The sequence below is a fragment of the Phyllobates terribilis genome, unplaced genomic scaffold (assembly GCF_046119375.1).
Source record: "Phyllobates terribilis strain yellow unplaced genomic scaffold, ASM4611937v1 Scaffold_217__1_contigs__length_3308461, whole genome shotgun sequence".
Lineage (NCBI taxonomy): Eukaryota > Metazoa > Chordata > Amphibia > Anura > Dendrobatidae > Phyllobates > Phyllobates terribilis.
This window is the reverse complement of record NW_027362977.1, coordinates 2,532,791-2,558,042: the sequence shown is the minus strand read 5'-3', so window position 1 is coordinate 2,558,042 and position 25,252 is coordinate 2,532,791. Positions and strand designations below refer to the sequence as shown.

The window sequence follows — 25,252 nt, the reverse complement described above, 5'->3', positions numbered from 1 at the left end:
AGACTAATCAACCAAACTTTTTGGGTTGGGTTCTCTTTTATAGTCTGCAGGCATTAAATGAAAGAAGTCAGTGTTCCAGCAGAGGGAGACAACGTTTCAGAAAAGGCATTGTAGCAAACCAAAAAAGAAATTTTAAGCGCAGCAGAGTAACCAGCGCACATACCTGTTAGCTCAGGTGAGTTTAAAAGGCTGCTGTTGATAACAAGGGCATGTGCTAAATAGATGGTGTGTGTGCAACAATATACTGAAAGGTCAATTATATTGTGCAGCTTATCTCACCACCTGTAGTTATTTAGGTGAAAGCTCCAAAATGCTTGCCTAATATGTCTGTTTATCCAAAAGGAAGTAAAAAGGGAGAGCTAGAAAGATAGCATTGCATCACATTACATGGCAATGCAATGCACAGTTGCTGAAGTTGAACCAAAATGAGCTTGTAATCTGGCTTCTGCAACTTTGAACATGAAAAATCCAATGAGGAGAAGAAAAGCAAAGCCAAAGAGTCCATCCCAAAATCCGACAAACAAGCAAAATGAACAAAAAACATTGAATTCAATTCTTTCTGATTTTAGAAACTGCATTAAAGAAGGGGTGCACCGGTCCTGGAGATACTGCAATACCAGGTCAATGCGTGGAGTGGACAGAGCAAGCTCTTTTTCCATCTCCCTGTTCTAAAATTCCATTTAATATATGGTCCCCAGATAGGGAACGTATCAGATATTAAACTGATAAGAACAGATACTACACTTGATCTTAGCCAAAAGGCCGAGAAGCGATAACCAGAATTGGTTTCAAACTACGGAGCCACCCAAGGATCCTGAAAAGTCCATTTGTGGAGATGAGCTCCTGGACTCCCGTTAAGAAGACATGTTGTCAACCTCTAGATCCCTTACATGCCTGCACTTTTCGGCTTGCTGCTGCTGCAATCCACGCGTTTTAGATCTGCATAACTCCACCTCTTTAAACACAGCACCTTCACCCCCTGCTGTTCCCACCCGCCTCAACACCGTTGGAAGGGAGGAGAACCAATTAAGGCGGGGGGTGGGGTGGAACGAGCAGCTGTCTACCCTTAGCAGGAGGGCTCCTGATTACATACCTCTCCTGCTGCTGCTGCTGCTGGCTGTCCAGCAGCAGACTGAAGGTGGCTGCTGCTGTGCACAGGTATATAAAGGCTCAGAGCCTATTATGACACGCGCAGCCAGCGTTCCATTGCCACATTCCATCTACTGCAGGCAGGATACCTGGCTGGCTGAATGTCGCTGAGAAGCTCACAGAGACCGCCATAAACAACAGTTTAACAGAATGCCACAGACTAATCAACCAAACTTTTTGGGTTGGGTTCTCTTTTATAGTCTGCAGGCATTAAATGAAAGAAGTCAGTGTTCCAGCAGAGGGAGACAACGTTTCAGAAAAGGCATTGTAGCAAACCAAAAAAGAAATTTTAAGCGCAGCAGAGTAACCAGCGCACATACCTGTTAGCTCAGGTGAATTTAAAAGGCTGCTGTTGATAACAAGGGCATTTGCTAAATAGATGGTGTGTGTGCAACAATATACTGAAAGGTCAATTATATTGTGCAGCTTATCTCACCACCTGTAGTTATTTAGGTGAAAGCTCCAAAATGCTTGCCTAATATGTCTGTTTATCCAAAAGGAAGTAAAAAGGGAGAGCTAGAAAGATAGCATTGCATCACATTACATGGCAATGCAATGCACAGTTGCTGAAGTTGAACCAAAATGAGCTTGTAATCTGGCTTCTGCAACTTTGAACATGAAAAATCCAATGAGGAGAAGAAAAGCAAAGCCAAAGAGTCCATCCCAAAATCCGACAAACAAGCAAAATGAACAAAAAACATTGAATTCAATTCTTTCTGATTTTAGAAACTGCATTAAAGAAGGGGTGCACCGGTCCTGGAGATACTGCAATACCAGGTCAATGCGTGGAGTGGACAGAGCAAGCTCTTTTTCCATCTCCCTGTTCTAAAAATCCATTTAATATATGGTCCCCAGATAGGGGACGTATCAGATATTAAACTGATAAGAACAGATTTTTTTTTTGATTGAATATATCTTTTATTAGCACAAAAAATAAGTTAACAGACAGTGTACAGTGCCGCAGCCCAGTACACACAGAATTCTACATCATACTTACATAGCATGAGGATACGACGCACTAACTAGACACATCACACCCCTATGCTACACAAAAAACACTCAATCTGAAAGAAAAAGTATGTCAATCAATACAGTACGACGAACCGTGATAAGGGATGGGGATTGGGAAAAAGGGGATGGGGAGGGGAAAATCACAGGCCCGAAGCTTTATTGAAAGACAAGACACATAAGGGGAGAGGGGGAGGAGGGGTTTAGTCCTCATCCTCGTCCTCCGGACCGTCCATGATGGAATAGTCTCTGAGCAGGCTGTGGATCAGCCTGCGGCAGTCCTGGATGGACATCCTCTCCCTCCTCAAGATGAGCCGGTTCCTGGCGACCCAAACGGCATCCTTGAAGCAGTTCATAAGGCGCCAAGCCTCCTGGATGGCTCCGACGGTATGAACCCCAGGGAAGAGTCCGTAAAGCACAGAATGGTGCGATAGGCTCGCCCTGGGGACAGAGTTCCTCAGGTCGTCCTCAAGTGCAGTCAATAGGCGCTGTGCAAATCCGCAGTCCCAAAAAGTGTGCAAAGATGTTTCCTCCACGAAGGGGCACCTTGGGCAGTACCGGGTCTTGCACAGGTTCCGGGCATGCATGAATGACCGGACGGGCAGTCCGCCCTGAATCGCCATCCACGTCAAGTCCTTGTGCCCGTTGGTCAGCCTGTCAGACGACACATTTGTCCACACAGTCTCCAGCGTATCCTGGTGAAGTCCTGTGATGTTCTCCACGTCATCCTTGGCTCTGATTAGCTTGTGGATAGTTTTGGGCTTCCACAAGTCGGGCTTGAGTCCCTCCAGTTGATGCTCCCCCACAAATCGAACGACGTCTCCATAGAACCATGGCGTCGTCCAGTTGTAGGGGAAGGAGCTGTCCCACTTGTCCCAGCCGAGTCGCCTCCAAAGAGGAAGCAGGAAGAAGCGAGACATGGACCTGCCCGCGGAGCCATTCTTGACTTGCAAAGTCCGGCGGACACAATCACACACAAAAGAGGATCGCAGGAGGGTGGGGATATCTGGAACGCCCTTCCCACCCTTGCGAGGCTCCTTGTACATGACGGCCCGCCTGACTCTGTCCATCTTGGATCCCCAGACAAAGTGAAACACTGTCCTGGTAATGGCCCTGCACACAGTGACGTGTGGGGGCCAGGCCTGCGCCGTGTACTGCAAGACGGGCAGGACCTCATTACGCAGGACGAGTGCCTTACCCTCACAAGTGAGGTGTCTGAGGCTCCAGAGTCCGATCCGTTGCTTCACCTTGGCCAAGCGTTCTTGCCAGGACTTGAGGGCCGCTCCTTCCTTCCCGAACCAGACTCCCAGCACCTTGAGGAAATCCGGTTGAATGTTGAAGGGGAAGGGGGCGGAGGAGGCCGGCTGCCAATCCCCGAAGAGCATGGCTTCCGACTTCCTGCAGTTGACTTTGGCCCCTGAAGCCCGGCCGAACCTCTCACACGTCTGGACGAGGGCGTCGACTGAACCACGATCAGCGCAGAAGACGGTGACGTCGTCCATGTAGAGCGAGCACTTGACCTCGTGTCGTCCCGGACCCGGTGCGGTGATCCCTCTGATCTCTCCATTCTGCCGGATAGCCTCTGCGAAGAGTTCTATAACACAAACAAAAAGAAGAGGTGATAGAGGGCAGCCTTGTCTGACCCCAGAGAGGACAGGGAAGGGGTCAGTCTTCCAGCCGTTCACCAACACCGAGCTGTGGATATCAAAATACATCAGACGGACATACGAACAAAACATGTTACCCAAACCTAACCGGTGCAGAGCTCGGCCCATGAACTCGTGGGAAACCCGGTCAAAGGCCTTCTCCTGATCCAAGGAGACCAGGGCCGCGTGTGCGCGGCGGACCTTGATGTACTCGACCGTGTCCCGCACGAGAGCGAGGCTGTCTGCGATGCGACGTCCAGGGATGCCGCAGGTCTGGTCCGGGTGGATGATCCGTCCGATGACCGTCTTAAGTCGTGTCGCCATCGTCTTGGCCAGGATCTTGTAGTCCACGTTGAGCAGAGTGATGGGACGCCAATTCCTCAGGTCGCACCTCTCTCCCTTCCGCTTGTACAGGATCGTGACCATTCCTTCCCTCAAAGATGGAGGCATTCTACCCTCCACCACCATCTCCTCGTACAGGTCCAACAGGTCCGGACAGATGAGGTCTCCCAGCGCTACATAGAGCTCCGCTGGAAGACCATCACTGCCCGGGGTCCTGCCGGTCCTAAAGGATTTAGCGGCAGAGAGCAATTCGCCCACCATCAGAGGTTTGTCCAAGGCTGCCGTGCCTGCAGGATCAAGATGGTTAGTGATACCTGACAGGAACTTATCAGCAGCGTCGGGGTCGATAGTCTTGTGGGAGTAGAGTTCGCTGTAGAAGTCGCTGACGACCCTCATCACGTCCTCCTTCCCACGTCGCATGTTTCCGCTCTCGTCTCGCAGCTCGTTCAGGGGCGTGTGACCGGCATGAAGTTTCCTGAAAAAGAATGAGTTACATTTCTCACCCTTCTCCAGATTCTCCACTTTGGAACGGAAGACGATTCGCTTGGACTCCTCCTCAAAGTGCCTTTTCAGGCTCTTCTTGGTCTCCTCCAGCTCCTCCCTCACGTCCCAGCCGCAGTGAAGAAGGTCCTGCAGCGACCGCAGCTCGCGCTGCAGCCCTCTGAAGTCCCTCCTCTTCTCACACGCCTGTTGTCGACCCTTGGCCTGAAAGAAACAGCGAAACTCAAGTTTAACATATTCCCACCAATCAGAGACTGTTTGGAAGCTACCCTTGTAGGACTGCCACATTGCGTAGGCTGCTCTCAGCTCCTCCACGACTTCATCCTGAGCCAGCAGAGCACAATTCAGCTTCCAGGAGCCGGGGCCGGACGGAAAACCGTCGCCGAGGACACCTTGTAAGTGAATGGCTCTGTGGTCGGAGAAGAAGCAGGAGACCATCGAGTGCCTACTCTGCCTGACTGCCCGAGAGGTGAACACAAAGTCAATTCTGGAGCGGAGTGAGCCATCGGGTCGGCTCCACGAATAGTTCATGGAGCCTCTCCCCATGGAGCCCACCACGTCCTGAAGAGAGGCCTCGGTTACCATCTCGATGAGCAGCTTGGACGTGATGTCCAACTTGGTAGATGTGCCAGAACTACGACCATCCTCCTCGATGGGGCAGTTGAAATCCCCGGCCATCACTAAGGTCCTGGTGGTGGCAAGCTGAAGCCGCAGGGTCTGGAAAAGCTCCAAACGCTCATTTTTCAGTGGGGACGCATACACGTTGATGAACCTGACAGGTTCTCCCGCCCAGTTGCCATCTACAACAAGAGCCCTGCCGCAGATGAGCTCCTGGACGGACTCAAGCGTGAATGCGCCCCCCCTGATCAGAATTGCGACCCCCGCAGACTTGCAGTCACCCCCACCGGACCAGTAGGATGGACCGTGGGACCACTCCCTGGCCAGATGTTTGAAGGACCTAGAGGAGGGAAGGGAACATTCCTGCAACATATAAACATCACACAATTGGGAAGTAAGGAAGGCATAAATAGTCTGACGTCTGAACTTGTCCTTGATGCTCCTGACATTAATGGAAAATAAGTTAATATTAGCCATCATGTAGGGAAGAAAGAAAAAGTTAGCGCAGGCAATACACCTTAGTTACCACTCCGGTCGGGTGGTCCCTCGTCGGTGTTGACTGCTGGTGACGGGATCACCAGCAGGCCCTCTTCCTCCATCTGGTCAAGCAGCGCGGCCTCGATCTCGGCGACCACCAGTTCCTCCTCTTCTGGCTCGGCCACCAGGGTCTCAACCATGTGCTCCATCTCTTCTGGCTCAGGGAGGGTATCCTCCTTTTCGCCTACGAAATCCAGAATCTTCTTTTTGGAGGATTCAGTAGCAGGGCTGTCCTCCACCTTCCTCTTTCCCCGGGTTGGAACTTGGGAGACAAGAAGGGGAAAATCCTCCTCGGAATAGATAGCGGTGGGTGGAGGAAAGGTTAATTCCACCGCTACCATGGTCTGGGGAGGGAGAGTGGCTGCCGGGGCAGGGGAAAGGACACCTGCTGAGGAGTAGGGGAAGGAGGAAGAGGAAGTGGAATCCTCAGCAGGGGTGGCCGGGGTGGGGGGGGATTGGACGGGGGTGGCAGGGGGAGGGATCGAGAGAGGGGTGACAGAACTCTTACCCTCCTTTGACTTTTTCTTCTGCTTCGGAGCTGCTGGGACCGTCGCTGGGGCTTTGGCCACCGACTCCTTGACCGCTTTGGCCTTGGTCGTCTCGGCCTTGGCCGCTGGGGCCTTGGTCGTCGCGTCCTTGACCTTCACAGGCCTGGTCGTCGGGGCCTTGTCCTCCGTAGCTGGGGTCGTCACAACCACCGATGCCCAGGATCTCTCACGCTTGGGGCAATCCTTGTACAGATGAGCCGCCAGCCCACACAGGTTGCAGGACGTCTTCTTCGGGCAGTCCTTCGAGCTGTGTCCCGTCACTCGACAAATCCTGCAGGCATCCTCCTTGCAGTCCTTCATCTCGTGGCCGTTCTTGCCGCATCTCCTGCAGTTCCGCGGCATGTCCGGGTAATAGATGAGGCCGTAGGAGTTGCCCAGGGAGAATGTCGGGGGCAGGTGCCGAAGTCCGTCTGAGTACGCCAGGTCCCTGTGAAGTCTAACGGTCACCGACCACTTACCTGTCCAGAAGCCGAGTCCATTCAGGATGTGAGAGGGTTCCTTCACAACCAAACAGAAGCGTCTCAGGAAGGTACAGATGTCTTGGCCTGGGGTGTGCGGGTTGCGCATGGAGACTGTGATCCTCCTTTCGTCCCTCTGGATAGGGCAGCTACCTGTAAAGGCAGAGAAAGAATTATCCGGTCCTTTTGCGCTTACCATTTCCCAGAACCTCCTGCAGGTGTTCACAGTGGCGAAGGTGACGAAGAAGATCCCCGTCAAGAAGGTCTGGATGCTGAGGGTGTCCGACCTGGAGAAGCCTCGATCCAGCAGCATCTTCTGGCAGAACACGTCCGAGGACATGTCCGGCACCCTCCCATCCACTTCCTTCAGCTTCAGGGCCACCGTCTGCCGCATCCATGGCTCCAGGGCTGGAGCTTCGTGGCGGGGCTTCTGGGGTCCCTTCTGCTGGCCAGTCGTGGAGGCAGAGTCCTTGGGGTCAGAATCGGCTCCTGGCTGGGCCCTCCTGGCTGTCTCCTGCTCCAGGCTCTTCTTTTCGGCCTTCCTCGCAGCGCTTGCCATGGCTTTCCTCCTGCAGTTACTTCTTGGAGCTGGATCTGGAACTCTTCCCGGAATGGGTGGAGCTATGCAGATTCTTCTCCCGTCGTGTTCTGGACAAATTCCCCGAAAGGTCTTTGTCTCGATGATTTTCTTCCTCGAAGATTCCACAGGACAGCCCGATTCTTCTCCGAGTCTTCGTCTTCTTCTGGATTCTTTAGAGCTTCTTCCTCCCACCGATATCCGCCTTCCTTCTCCGATGTCAGCTGGGCTCCGAAGCTCTTCTCCTTCCGAGTTCGATCGCTCTCGTCAAGTGTAGATCGTAGCTCTTGTCTTCTTAAAAGAACAGATACTACACTTGATCTTAGCCAAAAGGCCGAGAAGCGATAACCAGAATTGGTTTCAAACTACGGAGCCACCCAAGGATCCTGAAAAGTCCATTTGTGGAGATGAGCTCCTGGACTCCCGTTAAGAAGACATGTTGTCAACCTCTAGATCCCTTACATGCCTGCACTTTTCGGCTTGCTGCTGCTGCAATCCACGCGTTTTAGATCTGCATAACTCCACCTCTTTAAACACAGCACCTTCACCCCGTGCTGTTCCCACCCGCCTCAACACCGTTGGAAGGGAGGAGAACCAATTAAGGCGGGGGGTGGGGTGGAACGAGCAGCTGTCTACCCTTAGCAGGAGGGCTCCTGATTACATACCTCTCCTGCTGCTGCTGCTGCTGGCTGTCCAGCAGCAGACTGAAGGTGGCTGCTGCTGTGCACAGGTATATAAAGGCTCAGAGCCTATTATGACACGCGCAGCCAGCGTTCCATTGCCACATTCCATCTACTGCAGGCAGGATACCTGGCTGGCTGAATGTCGCTGAGAAGCTCACAGAGACCGCCATAAGCAACAGTTTAACAGAATGCCACAGACTAATCAACCAAACTTTTTGGGTTGGGTTCTCTTTTATAGTCTGCAGGCATTAAATGAAAGAAGTCAGTGTTCCAGCAGAGGGAGACAACGTTTCAGAAAAGGCATTGTAGCAAACCAAAAAAGAAATTTTAAGCGCAGCAGAGTAACCAGCGCACATACCTGTTAGCTCAGGTGAGTTTAAAAGGCTGCTGTTGATAACAAGGGCATTTGCTAAATAGATGGTGTGTGTGCAACAATATACTGAAAGGTCAATTATATTGTGCAGCTTATCTCACCACCTGTAGTTATTTAGGTGAAAGCTCCAAAATGCTTGCCTAATATGTCTGTTTATCCAAAAGGAAGTAAAAAGGGAGAGCTAGAAAGATAGCATTGCATCACATTACATGGCAATGCAATGCACAGTTGCTGAAGTTGAACCAAAATGAGCTTGTAATCTGGCTTCTACAACTTTGAACATGAAAAATCCAATGAGGAGAAGAAAAGCAAAGCCAAAGAGTCCATCCCAAAATCCGACAAACAAGCAAAATGAACAAAAAACATTGAATTCAATTCTTTCTGATTTTAGAAACTGCATTAAAGAAGGGGTGCACCGGTCCTGGAGATACTGCAATACCAGGTCAATGCGTGGAGTGGACAGAGCAAGCTCTTTTTCCATCTCCCTGTTCTAAAAATCCATTTAATATATGGTCCCCAGATAGGGGACGTATCAGATATTAAACTGATAAGAACAGATACTACACTTGATCTTAGCCAAAAGGCCGAGAAGCGATAACCAGAATTGGTTTCAAACTACGGAGCCACCCAAGGATCCTGAAAAGTCCATTTGTGGAGATGAGCTCCTGGACTCCCGTTAAGAAGACATGTTGTCAACCTCTAGATCCCTTACATGCCTGCACTTTTCGGCTTGCTGCTGCTGCAATCCACGCGTTTTAGATCTGCATAACTCCACCTCTTTAAACACAGCACCTTCACCCCCTGCTGTTCCCACCCGCCTCAACACCGTTGGAAGGGAGGAGAACCAATTAAGGCGGGGGGTGGGGTGGAACGAGCAGCTGTCTACCCTTAGCAGGAGGGCTCCTGATTACATACCTCTCCTGCTGCTGCTGCTGCTGGCTGTCCAGCAGCAGACTGAAGGTGGCTGCTGCTGTGCACAGGTATATAAAGGCTCAGAGCCTATTATGACACGCGCAGCCAGCGTTCCATTGCCACATTCCATCTACTGCAGGCAGGATACCTGGCTGGCTGAATGTCGCTGAGAAGCTCACAGAGACCGCCATAAGCAACAGTTTAACAGAATGCCACAGACTAATCAACCAAACTTTTTGGGTTGGGTTCTCTTTTATAGTCTGCAGGCATTAAATGAAAGAAGTCAGTGTTCCAGCAGAGGGAGACAACGTTTCAGAAAAGGCATTGTAGCAAACCAAAAAAGAAATTTTAAGCGCAGCAGAGTAACCAGCGCACATACCTGTTAGCTCAGGTGAGTTTAAAAGGCTGCTGTTGATAACAAGGGCATTTGCTAAATAGATGGTGTGTGTGCAACAATATACTGAAAGGTCAATTATATTGTGCAGCTTATCTCACCACCTGTAGTTATTTAGGTGAAAGCTCCAAAATGCTTGCCTAATATGTCTGTTTATCCAAAAGGAAGTAAAAAGGGAGAGCTAGAAAGATAGCATTGCATCACATTACATGGCAATGCAATGCACAGTTGCTGAAGTTGAACCAAAATGAGCTTGTAATCTGGCTTCTGCAACTTTGAACATGAAAAATCCAATGAGGAGAAGAAAAGCAAAGCCAAAGAGTCCATCCCAAAATCCGACAAACAAGCAAAATGAACAAAAAACATTGAATTCAATTCTTTCTGATTTTAGAAACTGCATTAAAGAAGGGGTGCACCGGTCCTGGAGATACTGCAATACCAGGTCAATGCGTGGAGTGGACAGAGCAAGCTCTTTTTCCATCTCCCTGTTCTAAAAATCCATTTAATATATGGTCCCCAGATAGGGGACGTATCAGATATTAAACTGATAAGAACAGATACTACACTTGATCTTAGCCAAAAGGCCGAGAAGCGATAACCAGAATTGGTTTCAAACTACGGAGCCACCCAAGGATCCTGAAAAGTCCATTTGTGGAGATGAGCTCCTGGACTCCCGTTAAGAAGACATGTTGTCAACCTCTAGATCCCTTACATGCCTGCACTTTTCGGCTTGCTGCTGCTGCAATCCACGCGTTTTAGATCTGCATAACTCCACCTCTTTAAACACAGCACCTTCACCCCCTGCTGTTCCCACCCGCCTCAACACCGTTGGAAGGGAGGAGAACCAATTAAGGCGGGGGGTGGGGTGGAACGAGCAGCTGTCTACCCTTAGCAGGAGGGCTCCTGATTACATACCTCTCCTGCTGCTGCTGCTGCTGGCTGTCCAGCAGCAGACTGAAGGTGGCTGCTGCTGTGCACAGGTATATAAAGGCTCAGAGCCTATTATGACACGCGCAGCCAGCGTTCCATTGCCACATTCCATCTACTGCAGGCAGGATACCTGGCTGGCTGAATGTCGCTGAGAAGCTCACAGAGACCGCCATAAGCAACAGTTTAACAGAATGCCACAGACTAATCAACCAAACTTTTTGGGTTGGGTTCTCTTTTATAGTCTGCAGGCATTAAATGAAAGAAGTCAGTGTTCCAGCAGAGGGAGACAACGTTTCAGAAAAGGCATTGTAGCAAACCAAAAAAGAAATTTTAAGCGCAGCAGAGTAACCAGCGCACATACCTGTTAGCTCAGGTGAGTTTAAAAGGCTGCTGTTGATAACAAGGGCATTTGCTAAATAGATGGTGTGTGTGCAACAATATACTGAAAGGTCAATTATATTGTGCAGCTTATCTCACCACCTGTAGTTATTTAGGTGAAAGCTCCAAAATGCTTGCCTAATATGTCTGTTTATCCAAAAGGAAGTAAAAAGGGAGAGCTAGAAAGATAGCATTGCATCACATTACATGGCAATGCAATGCACAGTTGCTGAAGTTGAACCAAAATGAGCTTGTAATCTGGCTTCTGCAACTTTGAACATGAAAAATCCAATGAGGAGAAGAAAAGCAAAGCCAAAGAGTCCATCCCAAAATCCGACAAACAAGCAAAATGAACAAAAAACATTGAATTCAATTCTTTCTGATTTTAGAAACTGCATTAAAGAAGGGGTGCACCGGTCCTGGAGATACTGCAATACCAGGTCAATGCGTGGAGTGGACAGAGCAAGCTCTTTTTCCATCTCCCTGTTCTAAAAATCCATTTAATATATGGTCCCCAGATAGGGGACGTATCAGATATTAAACTGATAAGAACAGATACTACACTTGATCTTAGCCAAAAGGCCGAGAAGCGATAACCAGAATTGGTTTCAAACTACGGAGCCACCCAAGGATCCTGAAAAGTCCATTTGTGGAGATGAGCTCCTGGACTCCCGTTAAGAAGACATGTTGTCAACCTCTAGATCCCTTACATGCCTGCACTTTTCGGCTTGCTGCTGCTGCAATCCACGCGTTTTAGATCTGCATAACTCCACCTCTTTAAACACAGCACCTTCACCCCCTGCTGTTCCCACCCGCCTCAACACCGTTGGAAGGGAGGAGAACCAATTAAGGCGGGGGGTGGGGTGGAACGAGCAGCTGTCTACCCTTAGCAGGAGGGCTCCTGATTACATACCTCTCCTGCTGCTGCTGCTGCTGGCTGTCCAGCAGCAGACTGAAGGTGGCTGCTGCTGTGCACAGGTATATAAAGGCTCAGAGCCTATTATGACACGCGCAGCCAGCGTTCCATTGCCACATTCCATCTACTGCAGGCAGGATACCTGGCTGGCTGAATGTCACTGAGAAGCTCACAGAGACCGCCATAAGCAACAGTTTAACAGAATGCCACAGACTAATCAACCAAACTTTTTGGGTTGGGTTCTCTTTTATAGTCTGCAGGCATTAAATGAAAGAAGTCAGTGTTCCAGCAGAGGGAGACAACGTTTCAGAAAAGGCATTGTAGCAAACCAAAAAAGAAATTTTAAGCGCAGCAGAGTAACCAGCGCACATACCTGTTAGCTCAGGTGAGTTTAAAAGGCTGCTGTTGATAACAAGGGCATTTGCTAAATAGATGGTGTGTGTGCAACAATATACTGAAAGGTCAATTATATTGTGCAGCTTATCTCACCACCTGTAGTTATTTATGTGAAAGCTCCAAAATGCTTGCCTAATATGTCTGTTTATCCAAAAGGAAGTAAAAAGGGAGAGCTAGAAAGATAGCATTGCATCACATTACATGGCAATGCAATGCACAGTTGCTGAAGTTGAACCAAAATGAGCTTGTAATCTGGCTTCTGCAACTTTGAACATGAAAAATCCAATGAGGAGAAGAAAAGCAAAGCCAAAGAGTCCATCCCAAAATCCGACAAACAAGCAAAATGAACAAAAAACATTGAATTCAATTCTTTCTGATTTTATAAACTGCATTAAAGAAGGGGTGCACCGGTCCTGGAGATACTGCAATACCAGGTCAATGCGTGGAGTGGACAGAGCAAGCTCTTTTTCCATCTCCCTGTTCTAAAAATCCATTTAATATATGGTCCCCAGATAGGGGACGTATCAGATATTAAACTGATAAGAACAGATACTACACTTGATCTTAGCCAAAAGGCCGAGAAGCGATAGCCAGAATTGGTTTCAAACTACGGAGCCACCCAAGGATCCTGAAAAGTCCATTTGTGGAGATGAGCTCCTGGACTCCCGTTAAGAAGACATGTTGTCAACCTCTAGATCCCTTACATGCCTGCACTTTTCGGCTTGCTGCTGCTGCAATCCACGCGTTTTAGATCTGCATAACTCCACCTCTTTAAACACAGCACCTTCACCCCCTGCTGTTCCCACCCGCCTCAACACCGTTGGAAGGGAGGAGAACCAATTAAGGCGGGGGTGAGGTGGAACGAGCAGCTGTCTACCCTTAGCAGGAGGGCTCCTGATTACATACCTCTCCTGCTGCTGCTGCTGCTGGCTGTCCAGCAGCAGACTGAAGGTGGCTGCTGCTGTGCACAGGTATATAAAGGCTCAGAGCCTATTATGACACGCGCAGCCAGCGTTCCATTGCCACATTCCATCTACTGCAGGCAGGATACCTGGCTGGCTGAATGTCGCTGAGAAGCTCACAGAGACCGCCATAAGCAACAGTTTAACAGAATGCCACAGACTAATCAACCAAACTTTTTGGGTTGGGTTCTCTTTTATAGTCTGCAGGCATTAAATGAAAGAAGTCAGTGTTCCAGCAGAGGGAGACAACGTTTCAGAAAAGGCATTGTAGCAAACCAAAAAAGAAATTTTAAGCGCAGCAGAGTAACCAGCGCACATACCTGTTAGCTCAGGTGAGTTTAAAAGGCTGCTGTTGATAACAAGGGCATTTGCTAAATAGATGGTGTGTGTGCAACAATATACTGAAAGGTCAATTATATTGTGCAGCTTATCTCACCACCTGTAGTTATTTAGGTGAAAGCTCCAAAATGCTTGCCTAATATGTCTGTTTATCCAAAAGGAAGTAAAAAGGGAGAGCTAGAAAGATAGCATTGCATCACATTACATGGCAATGCAATGCACAGTTGCTGAAGTTGAACCAAAATGAGCTTGTAATCTGACTTCTGCAACTTTGAACATGAAAAATCCAATGAGGAGAAGAAAAGCAAAGCCAAAGAGTCCATCCCAAAATCCGACAAACAAGCAAAATGAACAAAAAACATTGAATTCAATTCTTTCTGATTTTAGAAACTGCATTAAAGAAGGGGTGCACCGGTCCTGGAGATACTGCAATACCAGGTCAATGCGTGGAGTGGACAGAGCAAGCTCTTTTTCCATCTCCCTGTTCTAAAAATCCATTTAATATATGGTCCCCAGATAGGGGACGTATCAGATATTAAACTGATAAGAACAGATACTACACTTGATCTTAGCCAAAAGGCCGAGAAGCGATAACCAGAATTGGTTTCAAACTACGGAGCCACCCAAGGATCCTGAAAAGTCCATTTGTGGAGATGAGCTCCTGGACTCCCGTTAAGAAGACATGTTGTCAACCTCTAGATCCCTTACATGCCTGCACTTTTCGGCTTGCTGCTGCTGCAATCCACGCGTTTTAGATCTGCATAACTCCACCTCTTTAAACACAGCACCTTCACCCCCTGCTGTTCCCACCCGCCTCAACACCGTTGGAAGGGAGGAGAACCAATTAAGGCGGGGGGTGGGGTGGAACGAGCAGCTGTCTACCCTTAGCAGGAGGGCTCCTGATTACATACCTCTCCTGCTGCTGCTGCTGGCTGTCCAGCAGCAGACTGAAGGTGGCTGCTGCTGTGCACAGATATATAAAGGCTCAGAGCCTATTATGACACGCGCAGCCAGCGTTCCATTGCCACATTCCATCTACTGCAGGCAGGATACCTGGCTGGCTGAATGTCGCTGAGAAGCTCACAGAGACCGCCATAAGCAACAGTTTAACAGAATGCCACAGACTAATCAACCAAACTTTTTGGGTTGGGTTCTCTTTTATAGTCTGCAGGCATTAAATGAAAGAAGTCAGTGTTCCAGCAGAGGGAGACAACGTTTCAGAAAAGGCATTGTAGCAAACCAAAAAAGAAATTTTAAGCGCAGCAGAGTAACCAGCGCACATACCTGTTAGCTCAGGTGAGTTTAAAAGGCTGCTGTTGATAACAAGGGCATTTGCTAAATAGATGGTGTGTGTGCAACAATATACTGAAAGGTCAATTATATTGTGCAGCTTATCTCACCACCTGTAGTTATTTAGGTGAAAGCTCCAAAATGCTTGCCTAATATGTCTGTTTATCCAAAAGGAAGTAAAAAGGGAGAGCTAGAAAGATAGCATTGCATCACATTACATGGCAATGCAATGCACAGTTGCTGAAGTTGAACCAAAATGAGCTTGTAATCTGGCTTCTGCAACTTTGAACATGAAAAATCCAATGAGGAGAAGAAAAGCAAAGCCAAAGAGTCCATCCCAAAATCCGACAAACAAGCAAAATGAACAAAAAACATTGAATTCAATTCTTTCTGATTTTAGAAACTGCATTAAAGAAGGGGTGCACCGGTCCTGGAGATACTGCAATACCAGGTCAATGCGTGGAATGGACAGAGCAAGCTCTTTTTCCATCTCCCTGTTCTAAAAATCCATTTAATATATGGTCCCCAGATAGGGGACGTATCAGATATTAAACTGATAAGAACAGATTTTTTATTTTAATCGAAAGCCCGAATTCGTGTACAAAACCCGAGTGCGCTTAAAAAAGTGACAAGTGCCACAAAAAAAGTGCACTAGGATGCTGGTCTTCTTGAAACCCTCTCCAAAAGGAGAAGGGTCCCCCAAACCATTCCCCGTCCCTCCGAGCCAAAAGGCCACAGCGAGGAACAGGGACAAAAAGCCACCTCCAGCCGAAGCCAGAGGCGACCCAATCTTACCCCCAGCACCTGCCCGAGTTCTCACCCGAGCAAGGCACTGGGAGCCAAAGACTGTGCTCCCCTCCCGGAAGAGGGGAGCCAACAACGCTGTCCTCCCGAAAGAGGAGAGCCAGGGGGGTTCAGGGGGGAGCGGAACCTGATGGCCACACACTCCCCCCCTAGACCTGCCAAGAGAGGAACCCGTAAGGGAACCGCATCCCGACAAAATCCTAGTAGGACGTGACACACGTGAATAAGTGGACACACAGTGACAAAGAAATTAAATAAATAGTGAAGGTTTCACAGTATAATACTGCCCGGACCTTCGACCGGGAATTGAAAAATTCCCCATCCTAAGGCCAGAAGGCCCGGAATAAGGGTGTGTGCGAAGAAAGAAAATTTGAAGTGCTTGTGCAAATGTGCCATAAACTCAAGTGGGGTTCCCAATCCCAGTGAGTTAAGGCACCCCAGGGTCACCACTCCTGGGGCACTTCACACTTCGGGCTTTCGATCTTCCCCGGCCCAATGGCGTCGATCCTGGGGGGCCATGCTTTCCACCAGATGACTATATTAGCCACCTGGCGTACTAACAAGCGCCTAAACCCCAGTGTGCATAATGTATCAATCTACTAGGGCGGCCAACATCCAAAACCGCCTTTTCGAAAGATAGTACACTTGATCTTAGCCAAAAGGCCGAGAAGCGATAACCAGAATTGGTTTCAAACTACGGAGCCACCCAAGGATCCTGAAAAGTCCATTTGTGGAGATGAGCTCCTGGACTCCCGTTAAGAAGACATGTTGTCAACCTCTAGATCCCTTACATGCCTGCACTTTTCGGCTTGCTGCTGCTGCAATCCACGCGTTTTAGATCTGCATAACTCCACCTCTTTAAACACAGCACCTTCACCCCCTGCTGTTCCCACCCGCCTCAACACCGTTGGAAGGGAGGAGAACCAATTAAGGCGGGGGGTGGGGTGGAACGAGCAGCTGTCTACCCTTAGCAGGAGGGCTCCTGATTACATACCTCTCCTGCTGCTGCTGCTGCTGGCTGTCCAGCAGCAGACTGAAGGTGGCTGCTGCTGTGCACAGGTATATAAAGGCTCAGAGCCTATTATGACACGCACAGCCAGCGTTCCATTGCCACATTCCATCTACTGCAGGCAGGATACCTGGCTGGCTGAATGTTGCTGAGAAGCTCACAGAGACCGCCATAAGCAACAGTTTAACAGAATGCCACAGACTAATCAACCAAACTTTTTGGGTTGGGTTCTCTTTTATAGTCTGCAGGCATTAAATGAAAGAAGTCAGTGTTCCAGCAGAGGGAGACAACGTTTCAGAAAAGGCATTGTAGCAAACCAAAAAAGAAATTTTAAGCACAGCAGAGTAACCAGCGCACATACCTGTTAGCTCAGGTGAGTTTAAAAGGCTGCTGTTGATAACAAGGGCATTTGCTAAATAGATGGTGTGTGTGCAACAATATACTGAAAGGTCAATTATATTGTGCAGCTTATCTCACCACCTGTAGTTATTTAGGTGAAAGCTCCAAAATGCTTGCCTAATATGTCTGTTTATCCAAAAGGAAGTAAAAAGGGAGAGCTAGAAAGATAGCATTGCATCACATTACATGGCAATGCAATGCACAGTTGCTGAAGTTGAACCAAAATGAGCTTGTAATCTGGCTTCTGCAACTTTGAACATGAAAAATCCAATGAGGAGAAGAAAAGCAAAGCCAAAGAGTCCATCCCAAAATCCGACAAACAAGCAAAATGAACAAAAAACATTGAATTCAATTCTTTCTGATTTTAGAAACTGCATTAAAGAAGGGGTGCACCGGTCCTGGAGATATTGCAATACCAGGTCAATGCGTGGAGTGGACAGAGCAAGCTCTTTTTCCATCTCCCTGTTCTAAAAATCCATTTAATATATGGTCCCCAGATAGGGGACGTATCAGATATTAAACTGATAAGAACAGATACTACACTTGATCTTAGCCAAAAGGCCGAGAAGCGATAACCAGAATTGGTTTCAAACTACGGAGCCACCCAAGGATCCTGAAAAGTCCATTTGTGGAGATGAGCTCCTGGACTCCCGTTAAGAAGACATGTTGTCAACCTCTAGATCCCTTACATGCCTGCACTTTTCGGCTTGCTGCTGCTGCAATCCACGCGTTTTAGATCTGCATAACTCCACCTCTTTAAACACAGCACCTTCACCCCCTGCTGTTCCCACCCGCCTCAACACCGTTGGAAGGGAGGAGAACCAATTAAGGCGGGGGGTGGGGTGGAACGAGCAGCTGTCTACCCTTAGCAGGAGGGCTCCTGATTACATACCTCTCCTGCTGCTGCTGCTGCTGGCTGTCCAGCAGCAGACTGAAGGTGGCTGCTGCTGTGCACAGGTATATAAAGGCTCAGAGCCTATTATGACACGCGCAGCCAGCGTTCCATTGCCACATTCCATCTACTGCAGGCAGGATACCTGGCTGGCTGAATGTCGCTGAGAAGCTCACAGAGACCGCCATAAGCAACAGTTTAACAGAATGCCACAGACTAATCAACCAAACTTTTTGGGTTGGGTTCTCTTTTATAGTCTGCAGGCATTAAATGAAAGAAGTCAGTGTTCCAGCAGAGGGAGACAACGTTTCAGAAAAGGCATTGTAGCAAACCAAAAAAGAAATTTTAAGCGCAGCAGAGTAACCAGCGCACATACCTGTTAGCTCAGGTGAGTTTAAAAGGCTGCTGTTGATAACAAGGGCATTTGCTAAATAGATGGTGTGTGTGCAACAATATACTGAAAGGTCAATTATATTGTGCAGCTTATCTCACCACCTGTAGTTATTTAGGTGAAAGCTCCAAAATGCTTGCCTAATATGTCTGTTTATCCAAAAGGAAGTAAAAAGGGAGAGCTAGAAAGATAGCATTGCATCACATTACATGGCAATGCAATGCACAGTTCCTGAAGTTGAACCAAAATGAGCTTGTAATCTGGCTTCTGCAACTTTGAACATGAAAAATCCAATGAGGAGAAGAAAAGCAAAGCCAAAGAGTCCATCCCAAAATCCGACAAACAAGCAAAATGAACAAAAAACATTGAATTCAATTCTTTCTGATTTTAGAAACTGCATTAAAGAAGGGGTGCACCGGTCCTGGAGATACTGCAATACCAGGTCAATGCGTGGAGGGGACAGAGCAAGCTCTTTTTCCATCTCCCTGTTCTAAAAATCCATTTAATATATGGTCCCCAGATAGGGGACGTATCAGATATTAAACTGATAAGAACAGATACTACACTTGATCTTAGCCAAAAGGCCGAGAAGCGATAACCAGAATTGGTTTCAAACTACGGAGCCACCCAAGGATCCTGAAAAGTCCATTTGTGGAGATGAGCTCCTGGACTCCCGTTAAGAAGACATGTTGTCAACCTCTAGATCCCTTACATGCCTGCACTTTTCGGCTTGCTGCTGCTGCAATCCACGCGTTTTAGATCTGCATAACTCCACCTCTTTAAACACAGCACCTTCACCCCCTGCTGTTCCCACCCGCCTCAACACCGTTGGAAGGGAGGAGAACCAATTAAGGCGGGGGGTGGGGTGGAACGAGCAGCTGTCTACCCTTAGCAGGAGGGCTCCTGATTACATACCTCTCCTGCTGCTGCTGCTGGCTGTCCAGCAGCAGACTGAAGGTGGCTGCTGCTGTGCACAGGTATATAAAGGCTCAGAGCCTATTATGACACGCGCAGCCAGCGTTCCATTGCCACATTCCATCTACTGCAGGCAGGATACCTGGCTGGCTGAATGTCGCTGAGAAGCTCACAGAGACCGCCATAAGCAACAGTTTAACAGAATGCCACAGACTAATCAACCAAACTTTTTGGGTTGGGTTCTCTTTTATAGTCTGCAGGCATTAAATGAAAGAAGTCAGTGTTCCAGCAGAGGGAGACAACGTTTCAGAAAAGGCATTGTAGCAAACCAAAAAAGAAATTTTAAGCGCAGCAGAGTAACCAGCGCACATACCTGTTAGCTCAGGTGAGTTTAAAAGGCTGCTGTTGATAACAAGGGCATTTGCTAAATAGATGGTGTGTGTGCAACAATATACTGAAAGGTCAATTATATTGTGCAGCTTATCTCACCACCTGTAGTTATTTAGGTGAAAGCTCCAAAATGCTTGCCTAATATGTCTGTTTATCCAAAAGGAAGTAAAAAGGGAGAGCTAGAAAGATAGCATTGCATCACATTACATGGCAATGCAATGCACAGTTGCTGAAGTTGAACCAAAATGAGCTTGTAATCTGGCTTCTGCAACTTTGAACATGAAAAATCCAATGAGGAGAAGAAAAGCAAAGCCAAAGAGTCCATCCCAAAATCCGACAAACAAGCAAAATGAACAAAAAACATTGAATTCAATTCTTTCTGATTTTAGAAACTGCATTAAAGAAGGGGTGCACCAGTCCTGGAGATACTGCAATACCAGGTCAATGCGTGGAGTGGACAGAGCAAGCTCTTTTTCCATCTCCCTGTTCTAAAAATCCATTTAATATATGGTCCCCAGATAGGGGACGTATCAGATATTAAACTGATAAGAACAGATACTACACTTGATCTTAGCCAAAAGGCCGAGAAGCGATAACCAGAATTGGTTTCAAACTACGGAGCCACCCAAGGATCCTGAAAAGTCCATTTGTGGAGATGAGCTCCTGGACTCCCGTTAAGAAGACATGTTGTCAACCTCTAGATCCCTTACATGCCTGCACTTTTCGGCTTGCTGCTGCTGCAATCCACGCGTTTTAGATCTGCATAACTCCACCTCTTTAAACACAGCACCTTCACCCCCTGCTGTTCCCACCCGCCTCAACACCGTTGGAAGGGAGGAGAACCAATTAAGGTGGGGGGTGGGGTGGAACGAGCAGCTGTCTACCCTTAGCAGGAGGGCTCCTGATTACATACCTCTCCTGCTGCTGCTGCTGCTGGCTGTCCAGCAGCAGACTGAAGGTGGCTGCTGCTGTGCACAGGTATATAAAGGCTCAGAGCCTATTATGACACGCGCAGCCAGCGTTCCATTGCCACATTCCATCTACTGCAGGCAGGATACCTGGCTGGCTGAATGTCGCTGAGAAGCTCACAGAGACCGCCATAAGCAACAGTTTAACAGAATGCCACAGACTAATCAACCAAACTTTTTGGGTTGGGTTCTCTTTTATAGTCTGCAGGCATTAAATGAAAGAAGTCAGTGTTCCAGCAGAGGGAGACAACGTTTCAGAAAAGGCATTGTAGCAAACCAAAAAAGAAATTTTAAGCGCAGCAGAGTAACCAGCGCACATACCTGTTAGCTCAGGTGAGTTTAAAAGGCTGCTGTTGATAACAAGGGCATTTGCTAAATAGATGGTGTGTGTGCAACAATATACTGAAAGGTCAATTATATTGTGCAGCTTATCTCACCACCTGTAGTTATTTAGGTGAAAGCTCCAAAATGCTTGCCTAATATGTCTGTTTATCCAAAAGGAAGTAAAAAGGGAGAGCTAGAAAGATAGCATTGCATCACATTACATGGCAATGCAATGCACAGTTGCTGAAGTTGAACCAAAATGAGCTTGTAATCTGGCTTCTGCAACTTTGAACATGAAAAATCCAATGAGGAGAAGAAAAGCAAAGCCAAAGAGTCCATCCCAAAATCCGACAAACAAGTAAAATGAACAAAAAACATTGAATTCAATTCTTTCTGATTTTAGAAACTGCATTAAAGAAGGGGTGCACCGGTCCTGGAGATACTGCAATACCAGGTCAATGCGTGGAGTGGACAGAGCAAGCTCTTTTTCCATCTCCCTGTTCTAAAAATCCATTTAATATATGGTCCCCAGATAGGGGACGTATCAGATATTAAACTGATAAGAACAGATACTACACTTGATCTTAGCCAAAAGGCCGAGAAGCGATAACCAGAATTGGTTTCAAACTACGGAGCCACCCAAGGATCCTGAAAAGTCCATTTGTGGAGATGAGCTCCTGGACTCCCGTTAAGAAGACATGTTGTCAACCTCTAGATCCCTTACATGCCTGCACTTTTCGGCTTGCTGCTGCTGCAATCCACGCGTTTTAGATCTGCATAACTCCACCTCTTTAAACACAGCACCTTCACCCCCTGCTGTTCCCACCCGCCTCAACACCGTTGGAAGGGAGGAGAACCAATTAAGGCGGGGGGTGGGGTGGAACGAGCAGCTGTCTACCCTTAGCAGGAGGGCTCCTGATTACATACCTCTCCTGCTGCTGCTGCTGCTGGCTGTCCAGCAGCAGACTGAAGGTGGCTGCTGCTGTGCACAGGTATATAAAGGCTCAGAGCCTATTATGACACGCGCAGCCAGCGTTCCATTGCCACATTCCATCTACTGCAGGCAGGATACCTGGCTGGCTGAATGTCGCTGAGAAGCTCACAGAGACCGCCATAAGCAACAGTTTAACAGAATGCCACAGACTAATCAACCAAACTTTTTGGGTTGGGTTCTCTTTTATAGTCTGCAGGCATTAAATGAAAGAAGTCAGTGTTCCAGCAGAGGGAGACAACGTTTCAGAAAAGGCATTGTAGCAAACCAAAAAAGAAATTTTAAGCGCAGCAGAGTAACCAGCGCACATACCTGTTAGCTCAGGTGAGTTTAAAAGGCTGCTGTTGATAACAAGGGCATTTGCTAAATAGATGGTGTGTGTGCAACAATATACTGAAAGGTCAATTATATTGTGCAGCTTATCTCACCACCTGTAGTTATTTAGGTGAAAGCTCCAAAATGCTTGCCTAATATGTCTGTTTATCCAAAAGGAAGTAAAAAGGGAGAGCTAGAAAGATAGCATTGCATCACATTACATGGCAATGCAATGCACAGTTGCTGAAGTTGAACCAAAATGAGCTTGTAATCTGGCTTCTGCAACTTTGAACATGAAAAATCCAATGAGGAGAAGAAAAGCAAAGCCAAAGAGTCCATCCCAAAATCCGACAAACAAGCAAAATGAACAAAAAACATTGAATTCAATTCTTTCTGATTTTAGAAACTGCATTAAAGAAGGGGTGCACCGGTCCTGGAGATACTGCAATACCAGGTCAATGCGTGGAGTGGACAGAGCAAGCTCTTTTTCCATCTCCCTGTTCTAAAAATCCATTTAATATATGGTCCCCAGATAGGGGACGTATCAGATATTAAACTGATAAGAACAGATACTACACTTGATCTTAGCCAAAAGGCCGAGAAGCGATAACCAGAATTGGTTTCAAACTACGGAGCCACCCAAGGATCCTGAAAAGTCCATTTGTGGAGATGAGCTCCTGGACTCCCGTTAAGAAGACATGTTGTCAACCTCTAGATCCCTTACATGCCTGCACTTTTCGGCTTGCTGCTGCTGCAATCCACGCGTTTTAGATCTGCATAACTCCACCTCTTTAAACACAGCACCTTCACCCCCTGCTGTTCCCACCCGCCTCAACACCGTTGGAAGGGAGGAGAACCAATTAAGGCGGGGGGTGGGGTGGAACGAGCAGCTGTCTACCCTTAGCAGGAGGGCTCCTGATTACATACCTCTCCTGCTGCTGCTGCTGCTGGCTGTCCAGCAGCAGACTGAAGGTGGCTGCTGCTGTGCACAGGTATATAAAGGCTCAGAGCCTATTATGACACGCGCAGCCAGCGTTCCATTGCCACATTCCATCTACTGCAGGCAGGATACCTGGCTGGCTGAATGTCGCTGAGAAGCTCACAGAGACCGCCATAAGCAACAGTTTAACAGAATGCCACAGACTAATCAACCAAACTTTTTGGGTTGGGTTCTCTTTTATAGTCTGCAGGCATTAAATGAAAGAAGTCAGTGTTCCAGCAGAGGGAGACAACGTTTCAGAAAAGGCATTGTAGAAAACCAAAAAAGAAATTTTAAGCGCAGCAGAGTAACCAGCGCACATACCTGTTAGCTCAGGTGAGTTTAAAAGGCTGCTGTTGATAACAAGGGCATTTGCTAAATAGATGGTGTGTGTGCAACAATATACTGAAAGGTCAATTATATTGTGCAGCTTATCTCACCACCTGTAGTTATTTAGGTGAAAGCTCCAAAATGCTTGCCTAATATGTCTGTTTATCCAAAAGGAAGTAAAAAGGGAGAGCTAGAAAGATAGCATTGCATCACATTACATGGCAATGCAATGCACAGTTGCTGAAGTTGAACCAAAATGAGCTTGTAATCTGGCTTCTGCAACTTTGAACATGAAAAATCCAATGAGGAGAAGAAAAGCAAAGCCAAAGAGTCCATCCCAAAATCCGACAAACAAGCAAAATGAACAAAAAACATTGAATTCAATTCTTTCTGATTTTAGAAACTGCATTAAAGAAGGGGTGCACCGGTCCTGGAGATACTGCAATACCAGGTCAATGCGTGGAGTGGACAGAGCAAGCTCTTTTTCCATCTCCCTGTTCTAAAAATCCATTTAATATATGGTCCCCAGATAGGGGACGTATCAGATATTAAACTGATAAGAACAGATACTACACTTGATCTTAGCCAAAAGGCCGAGAAGCGATAACCAGAATTGGTTTCAAACTACGGAGCCACCCAAGGATCCTGAAAAGTCCATTTGTGGAGATGAGCTCCTGGACTCCCGTTAAGAAGACATGTTGTCAACCTCTAGATCCCTTACATGCCTGCACTTTTCGGCTTGCTGCTGCTGCAATCCACGCGTTTTAGATCTGCATAACTCCACCTCTTTAAACACAGCACCTTCACCCCCTGCTGTTCCCACCCGCCTCAACACCGTTGGAAGGGAGGAGAACCAATTAAGGCGGGGGGTGGGGTGGAACGAGCAGCTGTCTACCCTTAGCAGGAGGGCTCCTGATTACATACCTCTCCTGCTGCTGCTGCTGCTGGCTGTCCAGCAGCAGACTGAAGGTGGCTGCTGCTGTGCACAGGTATATAAAGGCTCAGAGCCTATTATGACACGCGCAGCCAGCGTTCCATTGCCACATTCCATCTACTGCAGGCAGGATACCTGGCTGGCTGAATGTCGCTGAGAAGCTCACAGAGACCGCCATAAGCAACAGTTTAACAGAATGCCACAGACTAATCAACCAAACTTTTTGGGTTGGGTTCTCTTTTATAGTCTGCAGGCATTAAATGAAAGAAGTCAGTGTTCCAGCAGAGGGAGACAACGTTTCAGAAAAGGCATTGTAGAAAACCAAAAAAGAAATTTTAAGCGCAGCAGAGTAACCAGCGCACATACCTGTTAGCTCAGGTGAGTTTAAAAGGCTGCTGTTGATAACAAGGGCATTTGCTAAATAGATGGTGTGTGTGCAACAATATACTGAAAGGTCAATTATATTGTGCAGCTTATCTCACCACCTGTAGTTATTTAGGTGAAAGCTCCAAAATGCTTGCCTAATATGTCTGTTTATCCAAAAGGAAGTAAAAAGGGAGAGCTAGAAAGATAGCATTGCATCACATTACATGGCAATGCAATGCACAGTTGCTGAAGTTGAACCAAAATGAGCTTGTAATCTGGCTTCTGCAA

At 47.6% G+C, this 25,252-nt stretch overlaps 14 non-coding genes and 1 pseudogene across 14 annotated transcripts; all 15 read right to left on the bottom strand.

Annotated features, from left to right (window-relative positions):
* Positions 1-583: 583 nt before the first annotated feature.
* On the bottom strand, positions 584-774 carry LOC141214324 (U2 spliceosomal RNA). Its single transcript, XR_012283590.1, has one exon. It is a non-coding gene; the product is annotated as a U2 spliceosomal RNA (small nuclear RNA).
* Positions 775-1,889: 1,115 nt separating this feature from the next.
* Positions 1,890-2,086, bottom strand: LOC141214345 (U2 spliceosomal RNA). Its single transcript, XR_012283611.1, has one exon. It is a non-coding gene; the product is annotated as a U2 spliceosomal RNA (small nuclear RNA).
* Positions 2,087-7,640: 5,554 nt separating this feature from the next.
* On the bottom strand, positions 7,641-7,730 carry LOC141214391 (U2 spliceosomal RNA; annotated as a pseudogene).
* A 1,115-nt stretch (positions 7,731-8,845) lies between these two features.
* LOC141214231 (U2 spliceosomal RNA) lies at positions 8,846-9,036 on the bottom strand. Its single transcript, XR_012283499.1, has one exon. It is a non-coding gene; the product is annotated as a U2 spliceosomal RNA (small nuclear RNA).
* A 1,115-nt stretch (positions 9,037-10,151) lies between these two features.
* On the bottom strand, positions 10,152-10,342 carry LOC141214230 (U2 spliceosomal RNA). Its single transcript, XR_012283498.1, has one exon. It is a non-coding gene; the product is annotated as a U2 spliceosomal RNA (small nuclear RNA).
* Positions 10,343-11,457: 1,115 nt separating this feature from the next.
* Positions 11,458-11,648, bottom strand: LOC141214229 (U2 spliceosomal RNA). Its single transcript, XR_012283497.1, has one exon. It is a non-coding gene; the product is annotated as a U2 spliceosomal RNA (small nuclear RNA).
* A 1,115-nt stretch (positions 11,649-12,763) lies between these two features.
* Positions 12,764-12,954, bottom strand: LOC141214228 (U2 spliceosomal RNA). The gene has a single exon (XR_012283496.1). It is a non-coding gene; the product is annotated as a U2 spliceosomal RNA (small nuclear RNA).
* A 1,114-nt stretch (positions 12,955-14,068) lies between these two features.
* On the bottom strand, positions 14,069-14,259 carry LOC141214227 (U2 spliceosomal RNA). Its single transcript, XR_012283495.1, has one exon. It is a non-coding gene; the product is annotated as a U2 spliceosomal RNA (small nuclear RNA).
* A 1,112-nt stretch (positions 14,260-15,371) lies between these two features.
* LOC141214348 (U2 spliceosomal RNA) lies at positions 15,372-15,555 on the bottom strand. The gene has a single exon (XR_012283614.1). It is a non-coding gene; the product is annotated as a U2 spliceosomal RNA (small nuclear RNA).
* A 1,996-nt stretch (positions 15,556-17,551) lies between these two features.
* On the bottom strand, positions 17,552-17,742 carry LOC141214294 (U2 spliceosomal RNA). Its single transcript, XR_012283560.1, has one exon. It is a non-coding gene; the product is annotated as a U2 spliceosomal RNA (small nuclear RNA).
* A 1,115-nt stretch (positions 17,743-18,857) lies between these two features.
* LOC141214300 (U2 spliceosomal RNA) lies at positions 18,858-19,048 on the bottom strand. Its single transcript, XR_012283566.1, has one exon. It is a non-coding gene; the product is annotated as a U2 spliceosomal RNA (small nuclear RNA).
* A 1,112-nt stretch (positions 19,049-20,160) lies between these two features.
* LOC141214302 (U2 spliceosomal RNA) lies at positions 20,161-20,351 on the bottom strand. The gene has a single exon (XR_012283568.1). It is a non-coding gene; the product is annotated as a U2 spliceosomal RNA (small nuclear RNA).
* Positions 20,352-21,466: 1,115 nt separating this feature from the next.
* On the bottom strand, positions 21,467-21,657 carry LOC141214225 (U2 spliceosomal RNA). The gene has a single exon (XR_012283493.1). It is a non-coding gene; the product is annotated as a U2 spliceosomal RNA (small nuclear RNA).
* Positions 21,658-22,772: 1,115 nt separating this feature from the next.
* LOC141214224 (U2 spliceosomal RNA) lies at positions 22,773-22,963 on the bottom strand. Its single transcript, XR_012283492.1, has one exon. It is a non-coding gene; the product is annotated as a U2 spliceosomal RNA (small nuclear RNA).
* A 1,115-nt stretch (positions 22,964-24,078) lies between these two features.
* On the bottom strand, positions 24,079-24,269 carry LOC141214223 (U2 spliceosomal RNA). Its single transcript, XR_012283491.1, has one exon. It is a non-coding gene; the product is annotated as a U2 spliceosomal RNA (small nuclear RNA).
* Positions 24,270-25,252: the final 983 nt, after the last annotated feature.